The sequence below is a fragment of the Etheostoma spectabile genome, chromosome 2 (assembly GCF_008692095.1).
Source record: "Etheostoma spectabile isolate EspeVRDwgs_2016 chromosome 2, UIUC_Espe_1.0, whole genome shotgun sequence".
In the NCBI taxonomy this organism is placed as follows: domain Eukaryota; kingdom Metazoa; phylum Chordata; class Actinopteri; order Perciformes; family Percidae; genus Etheostoma; species Etheostoma spectabile.
Genome location: NC_045734.1, coordinates 735385 through 751404, shown reverse-complemented (window position 1 = coordinate 751404; position 16020 = coordinate 735385).

The following is a 16020-nucleotide window of genomic DNA, read 5'->3' as shown; positions in this document are numbered from 1 at the left end:
CACTCTTTGGACTCCTGCCTTCCACCTTCTGCCTTTGTGACCTGCGTTGTACTAACCACATACGTCACAGTCTTTGAGGACTTGGCGAATCTGGCTCCCTGGATCCCAAAGTTGCAGCTTCTCCAATTCCGCCTGCATGGCCCAGCGCTTCATGTATGGCCTGCACCTCTTCCACCACAGATTCTTTTTGGACTTCCCTTCCTTTGGGTGTCTCGTCCCATTTCTCGATCCAAACAAAGACTATTTTCCTTTGCTGCACATTGCAACACACTTCGTTGTTTCCCTGCCAGTGAGCCCCTTCCTTTCCATGGGCCTTCTGATGTACCACATCTAGTTCCATGTTCATCCATAGTTTGGCTATTTTCTTCGTCTTTGCTGTCTCAAGTCATCTGTTCATCAAACTCCCTATGCCTAGCGCCGCTCCAGGATGCAGCTTGACTTCTCTTTTCGGTCGCTCTCTCCCTTACTTCTCCCTCTGGATATCGGTGGGTCGGTGACGTTGGCTCTCTCTGTAGCAAGTCCCCAGGCGCTCCGCTTCTCCGTCAGGGCTGCCCTCACGAGGGTTCAGTCTGATGTCTTCCATACACCTCTCTCCAGCGCTGGGCAGAGGTCCTTTCTGCTCCACGCCTCTTTTCCTCAGGTTAAACCACACAAACGGCGGTTGGACTCTCCGCCGGGGTTCTATTTGGACTCAACGATTAATTTGTCTCCCCTGCATCTCATTCAGACCACGGCAGCTCGATTGGTCTTCAACCGTCCCAAGTTCTCTCACACTTCACCGCTCCTCCGCTCTCTTCACTGGTTACTGGTTGAAGCCCACATCCAGTTCAAGACACTAGCACTAGCATACAGGGCCACGGACAGATCAGCCCTGGCTTACATCCAGGACATGGTCTAACCTCTCTTTACCTTGTCTCTCTTGGTTTTGCTGTAATAATAGTTTTAGACAGCTGGGGACTTATTTTGATACACTGAGCTCCTCTCTCCTCTATCTTTCCATCTTTTCATGTGCATCCATGTCCCAGAAATGCTTGTTACTAACCTAGCTCTGGGGAGTCATTCCCCAGAGTCCTTATGTTCTTTTTTCCCCAGCATGTTCCCTCGGATCAGAAAGGCTACAAAATCAGGGTAGCAGCTGTCGCCTTGGTCCCGCTCCATGTTCTGTGATGCCATGTTCAACTGCTACACTGCAGTGCCCTGCTACGTCCTGCTACGTCCTGCTGTGCCTTGTAATGCCGCACAGCGTCCTGCTATGCCATGAAAAACCACAAAGAACTGCTACAAACTACTAATTTTTTCTATTTTTGTTATTGCCACTCTTCATTCTAACCCCAACTGGCCCGTCAGACACCGCCTACCAAGAGCCTGGGTCTGACCGAGGTTTCTGCCTTAAAGGAAGTTTTTCCTCGCCACTGTCGCACTGTTGCTTGCTCTGGAGGAGACTACTAGAACTGTTGGGTCCTTGTAAATTCTGGAGTGTGGTCTATCTGTATAGTGTCTTGAGATAACTCTTGGTATGAATTGATACTATAAATAAAATTGAATTGAATTGAATTAACCCTACACCCCAACCCGCCCACTCTGCTCTGCATCAGCCAACCTGCTTTCTGCCCCCTCACATCAAAGGACAACCAATCACTCAATGAAATCCTGACTGTTTGCCTTCCTGCCTTCCTAAATGGTGGAATGAGCTCCCCATTGACATCAGGACAGCTGAAATTCTCCGCATCTTCCACCGAAGGCTAAAAACACATATCTTTCGTCTGCACCTTGGTTAAAAATACAGCAGCACTTTCATATAGCTCTTTGTAGTTTGGCTTATTTGAAGCTAATGTACTTGCACTTACTGCTTGTCTGAAGTTTGTACCTTCAAGGCTTGAAACACTTAAATGGAATGAAAGCGTCAGCTAAATGACATGTAATGTAAGAGAGAATATTAAAATGCTTATAATGTAAAGACTAATTCCAACTAGATCCAAAATTTACAGCAAAAGTGTGATTTTCTCCTTTTTGGTCACACTCATTTTCCCTTTTAAACAGAAGGATAAACAATTCACAGATACCTGTATGACCGAACATTTCATGCAATTCCAGTTTCAATTTACTAACTGTACTTTTTCGATTCAGCTTTCTTTGTGAGTGGCAAACAAAGGCAAGTGACACATTCACATGCACTGATGTTTTGACCTTAATAACAGCAAGTATATATTGAATTCTTAAGTATTTACCTACAGTGGTAGCACTGGTAGCAAAACAAAAGTCTCAACATCACTTTTTTCAGTGAGTGAACTCTGTAAAGTATTGCCATGGACACTTTAATAGACTTTTCAAGAGGGTCTTATTAGTATGAATTTCACAGTTGCATAGCTACAAGAGGATTTAATTTGCTCGGGCCAAACATGGTCTGTGTGACTCTTTGACTCGCATTGTGAGAATGGAGAAAGTCCAGTTAGGTGGCTACACAGCTAATTGTCTGTGAAATACAGCATGCCTATTTCAAGCCAAATGATATTTCTCCCTTTTCATCAGCTGCAATTCCAAAGCAATGAGGTCGCTGAGTAGCACTGAAACTAATGAGGCATTAAAAACCAATACATTTTTGTATTGTTAAACACATGCCCTTATACTTGATGTTCAAAGTGTCCTGCAACAATACATAAGCCTACTTAGCATGTAATATGCAAGGTTATGGGTGGCACATCCGCAGCAAAGCTTCTTTGAAAACCCAAAGCACGCTTTGTCTTGGGGGGGTTGGCTGCTACTGCTTAGTCTTTTTCTAAATATCACTCAGTGGGAACAGGGAGAAAGAGCAATTGCCCAGTTGATTAGATTAGCGGACATGGGACAGATAAAGTGTCGGTCGGCTGATTGAGAGATAACGGAATGCGGGCCAGGACCTGCTACTGCCGATCACATTAATTGTGCTTTAAGTCTACGGGCCTGCGGCTTAGCTAACACTTCTTCCCAGGAACGCAATTAATATGGAATGTCTACTTGTTGCCCACCACATACCCCCCCCCCACACACACACACACACACACACACGTACACACATGCCTCAGCTCTGTGGGTAATTAGTGACTACGTTAGCTGCCTCTCAATGAGTTTTACCACAGTCAACATCTACTGCAGCATTGAGTCCTGAGGGCATAGCATTAATCAAATGCTCATTGCTGCTAGCCATCTTGTTAAAGTCTCTTATATTGTTACAGCATCATGGTAAGGCTTGTTGTGGCGTTGCAGGTTAGCTCACCATCCCTCATCAGTGAAGCTGTTTGCATTGGAGTGACTTGCATTGACCTTCACCCAGTCCAGATGCAAATGGCTGCCAGATAATATAAGATATGATTCCACTATTTTCATTACATGTACATAGACTATGATTCAGGTGCACTACCTGAAAAGGTGAAAGGGCTCAAAAATATACTTTAAAACATACATTGGATTTGCATTAAGTAAACCAAATATCAACATCTCACATACACACTTGTCAACGTAAGCAGTTAAAAATTTCAAAGTAAAAGAGTAAAGAGTAAAAAGGTTTTATTTATTGCCCCATTTGTAACAATTAATAATAGATAATTGTAAGAAAAATTCATTTTGCGCAGTCACTGGACAGAGAGATGTTCCAAACCAAATGAAAATGGAGGCTTTAAGTTGGATGATTTGTTTTTCTTTGTGATTACAGTAGGAGTGTGTTGCAATGGTAATACACCTCTGTGTATGTGACAGACTCAGAGCAGAGTGCCGAAGAGGGATCAGTATCTCCCCGACAAGACTCCCACCTGAGCTGCACAGCGGTGGTGGACAGCACAGAGAGCATGAGTAGCTCAAATTGGGCACTAGGGACTTCTCAACCAATTAAGGGTGTGGTTGGTCAAGAAACATTCTTTAAATAGCTATAGTTGTCCAAGGGATTGATTAAAAAGATGAGATGACTATTTCAGTCTTTTCTCCCTCACACTCTGGATTTCCAACATTTCAGATTTTCACCAAACTGTAAAATAATTTCCATTTTACCTTAAACATAAAGTTTGTTCATAACTCTATAGTAGATGGTATATCTCCTTTAAGCAGGGAAGGCTGGATCCCTGGATTTTGGGGCTTTTTTTTTTAGTTGTGCTTGGGTTTGTTTTTCATGTTGCTAATCAAGGGTCTAACTGTGTTTTCAAATTGGCACAAAGATGTGTCTGCAAAAGTTTTACGATGTATTACCTTGAATGAAAAATTTGCTTTATGAATCTGCTTCATAAACGTGGATAGACCAGAGGACAAAGTTTGGGAAATAACAGAAAAAAGTGTCTGATGATTTCTGAGGTTAGTCAGTGGCTAATGACGTGAAAGGCACACAAACCCTCACTGCAGCCATTTCTAACTAGCTCACAGCTAATGTATGTATACAGTTAGTAAATTGGTTCCTGCTTTAAGTATTTATGCTAAGCTTAACTAGCCATCTATTGGCTGTATTATAGTTAAAGAACAATGAGAGTTGAATCCCTCTTCTTGCTAACTGAAAGCAATAAAGCAAGAAAGCTCTGGTGATGAATCACGGCCGTTTCTGTTGCATTTTCAGGCATGAGAATGAGAATGAAAAAAAAACAAAGACATTGGTGGGTTTTCAAAAAATTGTGGTTTATTTGAACCAGCGGCCACGGGTTTGTTTCCAACCTGTGGCCCTTTGCTCTCTCCTTTCATGTCCAAGCTCCAAATGATACCCAAATAATAATCTTGAAATCTTCAAAATCTTCAAAAATAATTATAAAAGGAGAAACTCACTAGAGAGAATTATTAATAGTAAATTATAGAAAACTAAAGTGTGTGTAGGAGGGTTACAGATATTTAGCTCAGCTGTGTGGCGGCCATCCCGATAGCTTTACATATCTATCATGTTCCCCTTTCCCCCATCTACTTCACCTTATCTCTCCCTCGCCTCATTCTGGCTTATTAAAACCTTGCCCATCACACCGGTTCCTCCCTATTAGTTCTCATGCTGGCCTGGAACCTTGTCAACTCAAACTCCAGTTCTTCTTCCCTATCATCTTGTCACTACATATATTTTTTTATCACATTTTCTCCCTAACTTTCTTCTGTGTAACCCTCTCACAGAAGAATTACACATCCTCCTGTACCCGTCTTAATTCACAGACGTTGACTCACACTGAAGCTGAATTCTGTCAACTTTTTGGATCTTGTCATATAATATTTGTGTTGCAATGCTTCCTTGTTCTCTCCAGCAGCCTCTGTGCAACTAACAATAAGTCTATTACTAAATAAAAATGGGAAGTGTCCCAAAATATTGGGGTGTTTTCGTTATATTGTGTCATAGAACAGTGCTGTTATTTAAAGCGGCTATTGTAACTTCAGTCCATGTTGATCTAGCGGCCCCTTTGGACAACAGTGGTAGTGTTTCTACCACACCTGCTGGCGTAAAGGTCTGGGAGATAGCGTTTCAGGGAGGTCATATTGTCGAGATAAATGGTTTGCTCAAACAGAAAATAATTCATTTACTATAAGAGAAAAACTTACAGATGCATCGTTGCATTTCAAGTGTTGCATCGGTGACTTAGTCTATTTTGGATGGATCGTGAGATAAAGCAGGTATCACTGTCGCTGTGTCACGAGGCAAAGCATTAAGAGAATGTAGTAGCAACCAATGCAATAATAAATCAGATTAATATAACGCATTTTATGAAACCCAAGGATGCTTTCCGCAAGTACAGGGGTACAAGGGAAAAGACAATAGGCCAACACAAACACGGACTAAATGGAACACAAAATTTGCGCAAAATGGAAGGGGGACGTAATTTAATCTAGGCTACAGACACACAACCACATCACACATTGTAAATTTATTTTATGAATGAAATCTGCATATTATATACATCAGGGCCAATTCAGGGACATGTAGGAATCATTTACAATCCCGTAATTGCCTCCATCTGTTGAAAGACTGACCGAGTGTGACTCGGTTTTGCCCGTTGTCTTTCACTTTCCCTTTTAGCTTTTAGTTCTTCATTTAATTTCCTTTGTTCCTGTGATGGTCCTGCCCCAGTATCATCCACAATTACAGCAGATAACTTTGAAAATTACATTAAAATATTATTAGGCCTATATAAAGAAATCTCCTGCTACCTTTTACATGGCGGGATACAATAACACAGGCTTTTCCGGTGTTACAGTGAAATCTGTTGACCCTAGAATGTATTACCGTGGCGCCGTCTACCTGCACTAAATCATTCTGTGACTTCACAGGAAAAATCAGACCTGGCCATAAAATCTATAATAAAATTACATTCTTTTCCCCGTTGGTCTCTTTTGCTGTTACAGGCCATCAGACAGAATATTACACAGATTGAGAAACATTCAAAATTTACATATAGTCACTTTAAATGAAAGAACACAGCAATATAAAGCCATATAGAACCATTCACAATGTTTGTTGACAGTAACTTCCGGGTAAAAAAACTCCTGCATCCCGTACAAACAATGTAACAGTACAGAGCAATATACTCTTTACTTACTCATCTAAAACACATGTTTGATGCTTTCAATTCAATTTTATTAATAGTATCAATTCATAACAAGAGTTATCTCAAGACACTTTACAGATAGAGTAGGTCTAGACCACACTCCAGAATTTACAAGGACCCAACAGTTCTAGTAGTTCCTCCAGAGCAAGCAACAGTGTGACAGTGGCGAGGAAAAACTTCCTTTTAGGCAGAAACCTCGGTCAGACCCAGGCTCTTGGTAGGCGGTGTCTGACGGGCCGGTTGGGGTTAGAATGAAGAGTGGCAATAACAGTCATACAAAAATAGTAGTTTGTAGTAGTTCTTTGTAGTAGTTCATGGCATAGCAGGGCACTGTGCGGCATTACAAGGCACAGCAGGACGTAGCAGGGCACAGCAGAGTGTAGCAAGATGAACATGGCATCGCAGAACGTGTAGCGGGATCATGGCGACAGCTGCTACCATGATTTTGGAGCCTCCCTGATCCGAGAGAACATGCTGGGGAAAAAAGAACGTAAGGACTCCGGGGAATGACTCCCCAGAGCTAGGTTAGTAACAAGCATTTGTGGGACATGGATGCATATAAATGGAAAGATAGAAAGATAGAGGAGAGAGGAGCTTAGTGTGTCGAAGGAAGTCCCCCAGCTGTCTAAAACTATTACAGCATAACTAGGAGAGACAGGGTAAAGAGAGGAGCCTGGTCAGGCTAGAACTCTCCCCAACCGGATCGGGCTGTATCGCCCTGCCTCCCTCTAGTTTTATTATATTATTGATTATATGATAGATAGATCTGACAACTATGACGAGAAGCAGGTGGGCCGGGTTAGGCGGACGCTGTGACTCCTCACTCCCTAACAATATTCAATTCTATGCCCTAACTTTAAGCTTTATCAAAAAGGAAAGTCTTAAGCCTACTCTTAAATGTGGGGACGGTGTCTCATGAACCCAAACTGGAACCTGGTTCCGCAGGAGAAGAGCCTGATAGCTGAACGCTCTGGCTCCCGTTCTACTTTTAGAGACTCTAGGAACCACAAGTAACCCTGCATTCTGGGAGCGTGGTGCTCTTGTAGGGTTGTAAGGTACTATGAGCTCTTTAAGATAAGATGGTGCCTGACAATGAAGAGCTTTGTAGGTGAGAAGAAGGATTTCCAATTATGTTCTAGATTTTACAGGAAGCCAATGCATAGAAGCTAAAACAGGAGAGATGTGATCTCTTTTCCTGGTTCCTGTCAGACCACGTGCTGCAGCATTCCGGATCAGCTGAAGAGTCTTTATGGACTTTTTCGAGCAGCCTGATAATAGAGAATTGCAGTAATCCAGCCTAGAAGTAACAAATGCATGGACTAGTTTTTCTGCATCATTTATAGACAGGATATTCCTGATTTTTGCAATATTAAGTAGGTGAAAAAAGGCGGTCCGTGAAATTTGCTTTATGTGAGAATTAAAGGACATGTCCTGATCAAAGACAACTCCAAGATTCTTCACAGTGGTGCTGGAGGCCAGGGGGATGCCATCCAGAGTGACTCTTTGGATAATGCGTCACGGAGATGCTTGGGCCCCAGAACAATAACTTCAGTTTTTTCTGAGTTCAACATTAGAAAAGTACAGGTCATCCAGGTTTTAATATCCTGAAGACACATTTGAAGTTTAGCTAACTGATTAGTTTCATCCGGCTTGATTGATAGATACAATTGAGTATCATCTGCATAACAATGAAAGTTTATGAAGTGTTTCCTGATAATATTGCCTAAAGGAAGCATATATAAAGTGAACAAGATTGGACCGAGCACAGATCCTTGTGGGACTCCATAACTAACTTTGGCGTGCATGGAGGATTCATCGTTAACATGAACAAACTGAGATCGATCTGATAAATAAGACTTAAACCAGCTTAGAGCAGTCCCTTTGATGCCAATTAAATGTTCCAATCTCTGTAATAAGATATGATGGTCAATGGTATCAAATGCAGCACTAAGATCTAATAACACAAGTACAGAGATAAGTCCTTTGTCTGATGCAATTAGGAGGTCATTAGTACTTTTCACAAGTGCTGTCTCTGTACTATGATGAACTCTAAATCCTAACTGAAAATCCTCAAACAAGCTGTTGCTATGCAGAAAGTCACACAGCTGTTTGGCGACTGCTTTCTCAAGAATCTTAGAGAGAAATGGAAGGTTGGATATAGGTCTATAGTTGGCTAAAACCTCTGGATCAAGGTTGGGCTTTTTCAGAAGAGGTTTAATTACAGCTACTTTAAAGTGCTGTGGTACATAGCCTGTTAATAAAGATAGATTGGTCATATCTAGTAGAGAAGTGTTGACTAAGGGAAAAACTTCTTTGAGTAGCCTAGTTGGGATGGGGTTTAAGAGGCAGGTTGATGGTTTAGATGAAGAAATAATTTGATTAAATTGCTAAAGATCAAGTGAAGCAAAGCAGTCTAAACATATATCTGGTTTTACAGCTGTTTCTAAGGTTCCTGAGTTTAGAGATAAGTCAGTGCCAGTTAAAGGCAGGTCTTGGTGAATTTTGCTTCAAATAGTTATAATTTTATCATTGAAGAATCTCAAAAAGTTGTTACTACTAAGAGCTATGAGAATACTTGGCTCAGTAGAGCTGTAACCTTCCCGTTAGCCTGGCTACAGTGCTGAAAAGAAACCTGGGGTTGTTCCTATTTTCCTCTATTAATGACGAGTAGTACGCTGCTCTGGCATTACGGAGGGCCTTCCTATACGTTTTAAGACTGTCTTGGCAAATTAAACGAGAATTTTCTAGTTTGGTGGAACGCCAAATCTTCTCAAGTTTCCACGGTATTTGCTTTAATTTGCGAGTTTCAGTGTTATACCATGGAGCTAACCATCTTTGTTTTATTATCTTCTTTTTTAGAGGGGCAACAGCGTAGAGTGTAATTTGCAGCCAGCCTGCTGCACTATCAACAAAATGATCGATTTGGGAGGGACTGAAATTAGCACAGGAGTCCTCCGTTACTTTGGGACTTGGTAATGAATTAAATGCTAACGGAATCACATCCTTAAATTTAGCTACAGCACTATCAGATAGACATCTTGTATCAAAGGTTTTGCCTAATGGCGTGTAGTTCCGCAGTATAAACTCAAAAGTTATCAAACAGTGGTCAGATAAAAAGGGATTCTGTGGGAACACTATTAAATGTTCAATTTCAACACCATATACCAGAACAAGATCGAGGGTGTGGTTAAAACGGTGAGTCGGTTTATGAACACTATGAGAGAAGATAATAGAATCTAAAAGAGAGATGAATGCAGTACTAAGGCTATCATTCTCATCGTCCACGTGAATATTAAAATCCCCTACAATAATAACTTTGTCAGTTTTTAGCACTACATTTGACAAAAGCTCTGCAAATTCAGATAAGAATTCAGAATATGGACCAGGTGCTCGGTACACTATGACAAATAGACTACTAGCAGTCAGTCCGACGTTGCTGTTCCTAACCCTAGATTTGGTTTATCAAAGACGCTAGCAAAGCAACACAGGACAGAAAATGGTCCGATGGATTTCAAACTTGATAGGGATCTTGCTACGGGCACGTGTAAGTGTGGGGGTTTGGATTAATAATGCTTAAGATGTCAGCATGTCTGAAAAGTTAAATATATAGGTAAAAGAAGCACACATTGGCTTTAGCTACTCTAGCTGCTGGGCACACCCCCTCTCACCCTAAAGACCAGACACAGAGAGCAGCCAAGAGGGTAAGCCTCTCCTCTCTTACTGTCGCTCCTATGGCGCTATTTTGATGCTAATAAGCCATCACCCGCCATTAGCATTCCATTGACTGACATTCATTTTGACATTACTTTGATAGCGTATAACTTTACATCTGAAGTGTTGAAAGACTCTACTTGTCCATTATTTATTTCTAAAGAAACACAACAACGTAGAAAAGGCACCAATACCTTGTACCTCACATCATCTTTTTTTTATTGCTAGCAACGGGAACGCTGGCGAGATTGACGCCGCTCCGTCTGGCTTGTTTGTTTTCGGTAATTTTGCTTTTTATTTTGCTTTTCCCTCACGTAAACGACGATGGTTTGGTTTGATGTTCATCCTTAGCTGAAGTTACATGTGGCGACGCATTTTTGTCTTTTCTCCACCATGATTGTTCTCATATGGGCCTGAGTCTGACATGACGGACCGTTGATGGAACGCTGGCACAACTTGCTGCTGCTGTTGCTCGCCGCTCTCCTGGCCGTTGACGCTGCCCAAAGTTTTGATCCCAAATTTGGGCGGTAGACATCGTGTTTGTCTGTACCTGGATTTTTTTTTCTTCTTTTTTTTTTTCTGCTGCCTGTTCGCCTGCTGTTGATGGGTCTGCGGGCAATACTCGGCTATTGACCTGCTCCGGTTGCGCTATCACCTGCCTGGACCTACGCGGCGGCTCAAACACCTTCCCCGGACATCGCCTTTCAGCCCCGCGGAGATACATCCACCGAGGGTCCCGCAGGAATTTCCACTACAAACAGCTCAAACCGGAATAAAGTCCATCTGGTCCAGCTCTCGTCGCCTCCACGCTCTACCAACCGGGCGGTTGACCACAGCGTGTTAGCCTGCCTAGCCCGGTCGGCTAGCACCGCCACCAGCTGTGACACCTCACTCAACTTCGCTCTGCTCAACATCCGCTCACTGACAGGCAAAGGGACAACTCATCCAGGACTTCATCTCCGATCGTTAAGCTAGATTTTTCTGTTTAACTGAGACATGGCAGCAGCCCAGCATCTTTCTGAACTTAATGAATCCACTCCTAGTGGATTTGTTTACATCTGTCAACCCCGTGGCTCTGGCAGGGGAGGAGGTCTCGCGATAATCTACCGCGAGAAGTGGAAGGTCTCGCCGGTGCTGAGTCTGTCTTCAGCTCCTTTGAATCTGCTGTCTGCAAATTGTCTGGTCCCACTCCAACCATCATTGCTACTGTCTACCGCCCCCCTAAACCAAATAGTGATTTTTAAATGACTTTGCTGCTTCCTTACCCACTTATCCTCTCTCTCACCAATATAATACTGCTGGGCGATTTCAATATCCACATGGACAATATAAACCTCCCTCTCACCAAAGACTTCACCTCCTGCTTAGACAGTTTGGATGTCAGCAACATACCACTTTTCCGACACACCCCAAAGGACATATTCTGGACTTAATCTGCTGCTCGGGTCCCCCCATCTGACCTTACAGCAGATGAACTCTCCATAACTGACCATTTTCTCCTCACATTTACAGTGAAACTCAGTCTCTCCATCTCAAAAATACCACGCCTTATTCATTTCGGAACATAAAGAATATCACCCCGCCACCCTCACTTCAACTATCCACTCCTCCCGCCTTCCTGACACTCACAATCTCTCCACCCCCGATGATCTGGTCTTCATTACAACACTGGACTCCATAATATTCTCAATTCTCTTGCACCGTTGAAAAGCAGATCTGTTTCTTTCTCCGTCTCCGCCCTTGGTTCACCCCGATCTGCGTTCATGAAAGCCAAAGGTCGGCAACTTGAACGTCTCCATAGAAAAACTGGTCTCACTATTCACAAAGAAATGTACAACAGCCACATCCTACGTTACAAGGACTCTATTGCCAGCACCAAATCCCACAAACTCCACAATATCACGGCCAACAAAGGAAACTCCAAGTCACTGTTCTCCTTACTTAAAAATGCCCCCAACCCCTGGACTCTCTCCCTCCCCATTTGTACACTACCTCCTTCTGCAACTCGGTAATGTCCTTTTTCACAGAAAAATCAAGAACATCCACCAGCATCTTGGATCAATCCCTCACCTCAGCATCTCAGATAACCTTCATTCATCCACACACTGATTCTCCTCCTTCCGTCTCCCCACTATTTCAGAAATCACAGAGCTCACCCGGAATTTTCCCAAACCATCTACTTGTAAACTTGATCCCCTCCCACCCAACTTGTTAAAGCCCGTCTTCCCCCTTGTCCCCTCATCTCTGCTATCATCCACTCTCCCTTCCACTGGAACCCTCCCCACATCCTTCAAAACTGCTGCCATCACCCTATTTTGAAAAAACCTGGTGCCGACCCATCCAACTTCAACAACTTCCGTCCTATTCCAATCTTCCCTTCCTCTCCAAAATTCTTGAAAAAACAGTTGCCTCTCAACTCCATTATCACCTATCCCACATTTCCTGTATGAACAGTTCCAGTCCGGTTTCCGCCCCTCCATAGCACTGAAACAGCAATCATCAAAATCACCAACGACCCCCTCATGGCAGCTGATTCTGGACTCCTCACCATCCTCATCCTCCTCGACCTGAGTGCAGCATTTGACACCATCTGTCACACCACCCCCCTCAATAGGCTATCTTCCATTGGCACACCACAAATCCGTTAGACTGGTTCACCTCTTACCTCTCTGGTCGCACCACAGTTCATTCAACTCAAGTCCTGTGAATCCATTCCCTCCTCCGTCACTTCAGGGTGCCCCAGGGCTCTGTTTTGGGGCCCCTACTCTTCATCATTTACCTGCTTCCCCTCGGCAATATCTCCGCAAATTTAACATTCACTTTCCCCTGTTACGCGATGACACCCAGCTCTACCTCTCCACCAAACCCTCGTCCACTCTCCCGCCCACCTCCCTTACGGATTGCATCTCTGAAATAAAAATCTGGCTCCCCAAAACTTCCTCAAATTAAACAGTAATAAAACCGAGGTTCTCCTCATTGGCACAAAGCCACTCTTTCCAAAACAGACGTTTTTTCTCTCACAATTGAAAAACTGCCGTCTCACCCTCCCCCAAGGTTAAGAGTCCGGGTGTCATCCTTGACAGCACATTATCCTTTCAACCCCATATCATAACATTACCCGGTCTGCTACTTCCACCTACGTAACATCAAGTCGCCTCGCCCCTCCCTTACCCCCCACACTGCTGCAATTCTTGTCAACAGTCTGTCACTTCCCGTCTCGATTTTTGCAACTCTCTCCTTCGGTCTCGCTCACAAATCCCTCCACAAACTTCAATTGGTCCAGAATTCAGCTGCCCGCATCATAACTCGAACCCCCTCCATCCACCAATCACTCCTGTCCTCCAACAGCTCCACTGGCTCCCGGTCCAGTCCGTATCAAATTCAAAATCCTCTACTAGCATTCAAGGCCATACACAACCTCGCCCCCCATATTTGTCTGATCTCCTCCAGCGTCCCACTCCCTCCCGCTCCCTCAGATCTCTTCCTCCATAAACCTGTCTGTCCCCCCGCCCGTCTCACCACCATGGGGGGCAGAGCATTTAGCCGCTCTGCTCCCCGTCTCTGGAACTCACTACCCCCCAACTCAGAAACATTGATTCATTCCCCCATTTCAAATCACAATTAAAAACACATCTGTTTATAACTGCCTATTCCATGTAAAGTCTGTGCTCCGCCTTTTCTGTTGTATAGTATTTGTTTTTCTTTTGTATAGTTTGTTTGCTTTTGTATAGTATTGTTTTGCTGTATAGTATTTGTTGCTGTTGTATAGTATTTGTTGCTGTTGTATAGTATTTGTTTAGCTGTTGTATAGTATTTGTTTTGCTGTTCTTAATTTATGAATTCCCTGTGCGGCGTCCTTGAGTGCCTAGAAAGGCGTCTTTAAATAAAATGTATTATTATTATTATTATTATCATGGCTTTGTAGCAGACGTTTTTTTTAAAACAGGCTAACGATTGTGTCATAACCATGCAACTTACTGTCGCACAGTAGAGGAATCACCGTATAGCACAAGATAAGCTCGCAGACAGTTTGGACTAACTGTTTAGGTTTAATTACTAATGTTATGTAAGGTGCGGCCGATGCAGGTGTGGTTACGCGCATGGTAGCTGCTGATGACGGCATAAAGAAGCGCCAAGCTCAGCGGGAGGGAAATTGTTTGTTTCATCATATTGGTTGTATCCTTAAATGTGCCACTGTTTTGAGGTATTTAACATTGGAATAAAACCCTTGCCTACTGTTGAAATGGTATTGGACATTCTTCTTTACATCATAGCCTGCATTCCCATTACAGTTAACTAGCATTTTAGTTAGCAATAATTAGCCTGTGCCTACGTTATCTCCTAACATGTACCTATGCTCTCCATCTCTGCTGATTGGGAATGATTGAGATTTCTCTTGGCACAGTTACCAGAAGACTTACAACTTTCAGACAGGTTGCACACGTCACATCTACGTCTTCAAGCTCAGTTGGAGGCTGCGCAGTAACGCTCAGCCACCACCGGAAAAGTGCTTCTAAAAGGATCTGTTGGTCCATTTCTATTGGTGGTTTTCCACTGCGTGGTATCTACTCGACTCGCCTCGGCTCTACTCGCTTTTTTGGGTTTTCCATTACGAAAAAAAGTCCCTGGGACCTGCTACCAGGTACTTTTTTTAGTACTACCTCAGTCGAGGTTCCAAGCGAGCCGAGGCGATACCAAAAGGTGACGTGCAAACCTGCAGACTGCTGGTTGGTCGGAGAGAATCGTCACTTATGACTGCGTTGTTAGCAAACAAGAGTGCGGAGTGTGTGTCCAGAACAAACGGGACATTTAAAACAAATCTAGCCGGACACACACAGATCATCCACTCTCTGCACTATTCTCACTACTAGCTACTAGCGGCTTCATGTCGTTTCCAATATTGCACACTGTTACTTTAAAAAAACAAGACAATATATATAACAAAAGATTTTATTTAGCTTTTCAAGTAGCGCATCAAACCCTCCCAAACTTCCCGGTCTTCTTCCTCTGCACCCTGTGACAGTGTCCCCCCCGGCTCTGCCGTCCCAGATACATCCCAGTCGTTGTCATAAGACTGTCCGTGACTCTCATAAATACGAAGTCCAGTAGGTCAGAACCAGAGATTTCACCGGTCGGACATCGCCCACCAGACGGTCTGCGGCGGCGATTTTGCAAAGCGTGAATGCTCTGAAACACAAACAGTACACAGCACACATGTTGGTGTGTAATCATGGTTGCTAAAGTTCATGTACTTTATATAGCGTATAGCAAATACTGACTGCGACGCTGAACACATGCAGATGTTAGCTAACGTTGCCAGAAAACTTAACTTACCCTTTTGTGTCGGCGAACAACCGTCATGTCGACGTCTGAACTCCGTCAGAATTCCCAAACTCCCGTTTTTTTAGCGGTGATTTTTGTTGCTTCCTTCAGCTTCTTTTGAAACAAAACATTTCTTCTGGCTGCGGCGAGTATGCGACGTGCTGTTGTGAGTCGCTCTGAAAATTACATCATCACGCGTTGCTATAGTGACCAGCCACGCTGAGGCTTTACTCAATCTGCAATGGAAAACGGACGCAGAATGGGCCGAGGCGAGCCGAGCCGAGCTGTTACCAGCAGTGGAAAAACGCCATATGAGAGAGTTTTGGCAGCTAAAATGGGACATACACCTCAGATCCACAAAGATGTGCAAAGTAGAACTACTTTTGACTGTCTTTGACTTTGAATAAATTAGAATTTCAAAATTAATTCCCAAATTACAGGACGTTTCAGAATCCCA